Source organism: Notothenia coriiceps, unplaced genomic scaffold (assembly GCF_000735185.1).
Source record: "Notothenia coriiceps isolate Sejong01 unplaced genomic scaffold, NC01 NC01_scaffold00026502, whole genome shotgun sequence".
Lineage (NCBI taxonomy): Eukaryota > Metazoa > Chordata > Actinopteri > Perciformes > Nototheniidae > Notothenia > Notothenia coriiceps.
The window spans coordinates 165-7,325 of NW_011359203.1; the positions used below are offsets into that span (position 1 = coordinate 165).

Here is a 7,161-nt window from a genome sequence, read left to right on the forward strand (position 1 = left end):
CCTCAAGTGGAAACACATATTCTGACTAGATATAAGACACACTTGGCAGGATTTCAACCATAGACTGTATTTATAAAGACTGCAACACCCTCCTCTTCCTCTTCCTCTTCCTCTTCACTCTCTTTGCATTGATTTTTCCTGCAGCCAGGCGTAGGATGTTCTCTGAGAGAAACTAGACCCTGTGAGCTGGAGATAAACAAAGTCTTTCTCTGCACGCTCTGATGCGTCTTTTTCTTTCTTTGTGTCCTTGGTTTTCCTTTGTGTTCTGCATGTGAATACGACGCTTGTGCCCAGCAACTATAAGATGGATCCGTGGACTTTACTCACACGCTGTCATTGCAGATTTACTGTATGAAAAACAGCTCTTTAACTCTTTACATCTTGGACCTCTGGGTTTTCAAACAATTGGCCTCTGGGCTTCAACATGCAAACAACACAAGCACATTGCAGCAAGACACACAGACTGAAGAGAAGCCTATTGTCTTTTTGTGGTCATTTTAAATGTCTATGTGGTCATTTTGAGTGTGTTATTCGTAATTTTGAGTGTCTTTGTTGTTCTTTTAAGGTTCTTTGTGCTCGTTTTGGGTGTTTTTGTGGTCATTTTGAGTGTCTACGTGGTCATTTTGAGTGTTTATTGGGTCATTTATAGTGTCTTTGGAGTGTCTATGTGGTCATTTTAAGTGTCTTTATGGTCATTTTGAGTGTCTTTGTGGTCATTTAAGTGTCTTTGTGGTCATTTTAAGTGTATTTGGAGTGTCTACGTGGTCATTTTGAGTGTCTTTTTGGTACCTTTTTTTGTCTTTATGGTAATTTTGAGTGTCTATGTGGTCATTTTAAGTGTATTTGGAGTGTCTATGTGGTCATTTTAAGTGTATTTGGAGTGTCTATGTGGTCATTTTAAGTGTATTTGGAGTGTCTATGTGGTCATTTTTGAGTGTTTTTTAGGTCATCTTAAGTGTCTTTGGGGTCATTTCAGGTGTCTATGTTGTCATTTTAGGTGTCTTTCTGGTCATTTTGAGTGTCTTTGTGGTCATTTTAAGTGTCTTTGGGGTCATTTTAAGTGTCTTTGGGGTCATTTTGAGTGTCTTTGTGGTCATTTTAAGTGTCTATGTATTAATTTTGAGTTTGTTTGTGGTCATTTTGAGTGTCATTATGCTAATTTTAAGTGATTTTGTGGTCATTTGCAGTGTCTATGGGGTCATTTTTAGTGTCTATGTGGTCATTTTCAGTGTCTATGTGGTCATCTTTTGTGTCTTAGTGGTCATTTTGAGTGTCTTTGTGGTCATTTTGAGTGTCTTTGTGGTCATTTGAAGTGTCTTTGTGGTCATTTTAAGTGTATTTTCGTAGTTGCTTTGTTTCTATGTGGAAATTGAATGTCTCCTTGTCATCATTGCATGTCTCACTTTGGTCATTGGTCATAAAACATATTTTGGTTAACATTATTTGTATTCCTTCTACTTTCTTTGTACGTTTGTGAAAGTTAATTTAAGTTTAGTGCCTTTCATATGGAACTTATTTACCATATAAAGCTCTTACGTGGATGACATATAACAATGCAACACAATTGATTATTATAATAGAAGAAAATGACACAGAAAGCCCGTAAAAAAAGAAAAAACTATGAAAACTGCATTATGGCCTCTAGATGGCGGTGTTTACCTTCTGATTTTTCCAGAGTTAATTGCCACTCTTTATCCCTCACACACACACCTGTTGAATTAAGTTGTTATTCCTAATTTAAATTATTAACATTGTACGTAACTGTAGTATGAGGAAGTACAGGTAAGTAATATTTGCTTGGACAAAAACTACTACTCTTGGATAAAGACATTTGACTTCAGAGACGATATTATTATTTTTTGTACAGTACATTTTATTTTTAGGGAAATGTCATACTCATAAAAAGAGATGGGCTGACTCCAAACTACTTTTTGAAAATTTTCACCAAGAATAATATATCAGCACTATTACAAAACATTGTGAAAAAAAAGGCAATCAAAACTAATTGTGTATTTAACAAATATTTAAACTGAAATATCAAACTGTATTTTTCTTTTGTCTTTTGTTTAATTACTTTATGTATTTTATTTATATTTTATATGTATACACTTTTTTGTATTACAAATATATGATTTTCACATGTGTGTAATTAAAAAAATAAGTAATATTTGTTTAAAGCAAATCTCGCGATAAATCAGTATTCTCGAAGCAGAGTTTACGCCTTTTGCTTTGACGCACGTACGTCAATCACATCCCCATTACGTCCAATAATGTGCGTGTCTAACTCTAAAACTACCAGTCCTCTTTGGAGCAGAGTTTGAGAGACGATGTCAAGCGGAGTGAGTGAATCAGATTTGAACGGAGAGATAATGGGTGAGTTTTCTCGGATTTTTTTTAAACTATTGTGTGTGCAAAGTTAAACCAAGTCTAATGTGAACTTTTTAAGTTGTTTGGAGTTTGTTAAGTTTAGTTTTAAACTCATAAATCTCGGTAATAGTGAGTCTGTGTTTAACGTTAGCTCCAGTTAGCTTCAGTTAGCAGCTGTTAACGGACAACAGAAGCACCGAACTTCAGTTAAAAACATCACTTTTTAACATTTAGCTGCTTTCCCCCACTGCGTAGCCACACACCGCGGAAAACGTAGAGATCCTCCGGTAGTTTTATTTATAATTTAACTCATTAAAGCCCCAGGAAGTGCGTTGGACGTTGAAGCCCATATTTGGAATGTCCGTAGCGGCCAAACAGCGATACTCCAGCTTCGGTGACGTCACGGGGCCCAAAAGGACTCTTTACCATTGACTTGCAGAATACCTTTATTCGAGTTTACATTGTTACAGCAAGTAAAGAGCCAAATATAGCTTAATATTAACTAAGAAGCATGCATACAAATATTTAAAATAATGTAGAAATTACATAATTTACAAAATACACATAGTACAAGTAACAGGTGTGTGTGATAGCAGCCAGATGATAGTATTATAGGTGGAATTGTGTATATATATATATCTTCCCGCAAAGTGGAAATGTACATTGTAACACCAAAAGTGAAGATATAGACACTAAATAATACACTATAAAATAAATAGCATGCACATCATATTAAAAATTAAACATTAAATATACTTTATTGAGCCCAATTTGGGATTTGTTTCCTGCGATGAGACATTGCACATGATGAAGTAATTAAATAACAATATCAGCAGTAGAAGATAAACTAAGTAAGCTAAACAGTGAATCTATACATCTCAATAATGAAGGATGTACATCTATAGAGTATATATCTATTGAATACACAATATAAATACACAGAGTATAAGGCAGTGTACATTATGATTGTCCAGTCTGTCAAACTCCCAAAATGTAAACATTGAATATATACAATTCACAAAATCAAATGTCTGTAAATCAGCCTGTAATTTATTTTTAAATAAATAAACGAACCAGCACGAACCCTTTTACAGCCCTTATTTTAATCATTAGGTTGTAAAAGTCGTAAAATGCACTAAAAGCTGAATCCAGTGTTATTTTCCCCTCTCAATTCATCTGACTGACAGATAGAGATTAGAGGCGGGGCCTAAGGGGAAACTCAACTGCGCATGCTCTGTGGGCCCACATCCGGGTACTTTCTGAGTCTACACTCGCTCTATTTAGGCTTCACGCGCCTCTGAGCGACTCGGGAATCCGCCCACCATGCTGTATTTTGCTGTAACTTTGGGTTATTGTTAACATTATAAATCCGTGTTTAAAAGTTATCCAGTTGTAAAGTTAGGTGTTGTTTGTGCTTCTGACTTATTATAATTTAAAAACTGCCTCTAAATGAATTGTATTATGCTAAACGCTTTAAAGTCCTTGTATAGCACTATCTTTAGATTTATGAATGGAGTTTGGCAGTGGTGGAATGCAATTAAATACATCTACTCCAGTATTGAGCTTAAGTACTATTTTGACATATTTGTACTTGAGTATTTTCAATTTCAACTACTTAATATTCCTATTCCAATGCATTTCAGTGGCAATATTGTACTTTTTACTACATTTTATATGAACACTCACACTTACTAGTTTCTTTGTAGGCTACATATATAAACACATGATGAGCATATATTGTGTAATTCAGTACTTTAATCTAAAAAGTATATCATAGTAAGATAATACTGTGAAAAGAAGTACTTTTAGCTGATAGTACTTCTCTACCGTATGTATATTTTGATGTGAATACTTGTGTACTTTGTGAGTACTTCTTCCAACACTGGAGTTTGTCTGGGAGTTCTCTAAAGTCTAAATAACATGTTTTAATCCACGTTCTCATTTTAACGATAGTGCCGTCGTTCGTTAGCCTGGCATTTCCTGTTTTCTCATGATTGTGAGTAGTAGTAGTTCATAGCAGTGTAGAGTTTCTGCTGTTGCAATACTCCCAACCACAAATATCTATATTGTGTGAAATACAATGGTATGACTTGCTGGGAATGTGTTCTCCTCCCAGGCGGTGAAACAGGTTTGTTTGTGAGGTAATAAGCGACTTCGTCACAATGGGATGTCAGCCAAACACATGCATCATTTCAATTTGGCTTTATTGGCATGCATGTAATAAAAAGAAAATATTTGTACTTCATAATAGATGACAGCAAAGTCAGAGCAGTACATTTAAAGAATATCAGGATGACGCTCTAAAGCCCTAAAGCTTATTTCCATTGTGCTCCCACTAGGGGGTGGGGGTTGTTAAAGGTGAGGGGTCAAGAAGGCAGACCTAACATGGCAGGAATGTCACAACATAAACATCCTCCAAAACAATAATATATGTGTACACCATCATCACTGTGCCTAGCTGTCATTCACTGTTCCCTGTACATCAATACAGAACCATAACATGTTATTACATATTGCCAAAGCGTAAAGTACAGACTAAACAAAGCATATTGTTTGATTTGATTATCTTAAAAACTGATCAATCCCTCCTTGAATCAAATGGCAATTGCGAAACCAGTTAAAAATCATAAAATGTAATATTATTATTGTTCAAAGTAGATATTTGTTAGCTCTGTAGAATATGATTAGTTGGCCTGGGATATCTCTACAGCTCCACTAAACTTAATTAAATATATTTAAACACACATATTTATCCTTTAACTTTCAAACATAACACACTAGCTTGCCATCAAAACTTTTTGTGGTTCTGTTTTTTAGCTTTTAAGTTTATTTGTATAGTCACATTTGAACTTGGTGTAAATACTTGTCTTTAGCATCCTTTTTTAATGCTTCATTGTTTCTTAAAAATACTTGTTTTTGTATCATCCTTACGTTTCTTTTGTTACCTACTTTGCACCTTATTTTAGATTGTTTGTGTTCGAACCACCAGATACCAAAGTATGTGTGAACGTACCTGGCAATACACTTGATTCTGATTCTGAACAAATATTGTACTCATTGAGATTGGAATTGTTCATGTTGTGATTTCAACAGAATTCATGAATTGTGCAGCTCTGCTCACAAATGTAATATCTACTTTGATGTGGTATATATCCATGAAGAAGCCGTGTCAACATACAGTCCATGCCTTCTCATCCAGAAGGAGAAGAGGCAGTACGTGCAGTGATAAAACTTCTCAGTCTATATCGTAGGAATAATATTGTTGGTGTCTTTACACTCGAAGCCAATTGGCACACGTTAGTTAGATATTTGCTTAGCGGCAGTGACACGAAACAGATGGGAAGGGCAGACGGACAGATGCTAGGGGGAAGTGTGTCTCAGTTTGTTCAGGTGTCAGTTATCTGGGGAAACTACTGTATTCATCTGTGTTTACATATATATATATATATATATATATATTTTTTTCGGGCTGAGGACGTCGCTAGCGGGCTGTAACGAAACATAAACATAAACCGGCGCCATAAAGGCTAGGGACAGACATTTGTGTTTGACTTTCTAAAATGTTATTTCGCCGAACTATGGGGCACGGTGATTTCTATTTTAGTGACGTCCTGTTACGTGGTGCCGCGGCGCGTGAGCGCCACGTAGAGGAAAAAAGCGAGGAGAGAGTGCCTGGGTTTGAGGCCGGGCGCCGTGCAGACGGCCGGCCCGCGCGCGTAGGTCTGAAGCTCAGACCTACACTTATTTCGTCGGGGTGGTTTGGTAGGCTTTCTTTTGTCTTTGGGGAGGGTGCTGGGCCCCTGAGACGTCTCGAGTGGTTTTGATTTGTTGTTTGTGTGTTTGTTATATAGCATGTTTGTGGGAGAGATATCGGAGGCTTTAGAGACAAGCTATGTTGAGCCTATTTAAGTGTGTTGGACCGCAGACTCTTTCTAGGGTTTAACTCTACAAAGTCAGTGTACCCTACTCAAACGGTCCTTTCGTACATCAACAACAGGACCAAGAACAAAACGGACGACGACAGTCGATCGTTCTTCCAGGGTGTAACCTAGTTTTTCATGGATGGGATAGAAAGATAGAGAGATAGGTAGGTAGGTAGGTAGGTAGGAGCTAGATAGTAGGTCTCGGGTAGGTAGTATGATGTCACAAAGGGGACGAGTAACAGAACCTCCCCCGACGTGGGATGTTGCCTCGGGGCGCGGGGGGGGGGGATGTTTAACTTCCACAAATTTTTTGTTAAAAAATTATATAGTAGATCGTGGTTTAAGCGTATGATGAGATATAGATGCCAGTGAAAAGTGTAACTTGTACACAGAGAAAATAATTTATTTGATTTGCGAGTAAATCAACACTCAAATCAACAAAACTCGGATTCTTTGTGACTAACCGTATTAGTTATAGTATTATGTTGTCGAGGGAGAGAGACGAGTCTCCTAAATTTTATTATGTAGGGTTAAGGCGGATACATTCACGGAGTGTAACGGTCCATGACCTCGGACTTTCGTCCCGTAATCTAGGTAAAAGATCGTCGTCCTCTGTTTGTTACACTTTGAACGAAGGAGACATAATGGTATCTTTATGTAAATCATTTTTGATCTGTTCACATTTGTTAGTAATTCTTTTCGTTAAGTTTCATACATTTGACGTAACTTTTCGTCCTATGAGCACAGTACTCTGTTTATTCTGGATGAGAATCTACGACACAGACTATGAGTAACGTAATTAGAAAAAGATTGGTAGTGATAGTTCCATTTTTCTTGTTTGGGACTGTTTCAGGTCGAGAGTTTTTTTGAG

General features: G+C 36.7%; 1 long non-coding RNA gene across 1 annotated transcript in view; it reads left to right on the top strand.

Moving 5' to 3' along the window:
• Positions 1 to 2,253: 2,253 nt before the first annotated feature.
• The window catches only part of LOC104957199 (uncharacterized), an 8,948-nt gene continuing 4,040 nt past the window's right edge, over positions 2,254 to 7,161 (top strand). Inside the window, exon 1 of the long non-coding RNA XR_799644.1 lies at positions 2,254 to 2,373. This is a non-coding gene — a long non-coding RNA (uncharacterized lncRNA). The remainder of the gene's footprint in view (positions 2,374 to 7,161) is intronic.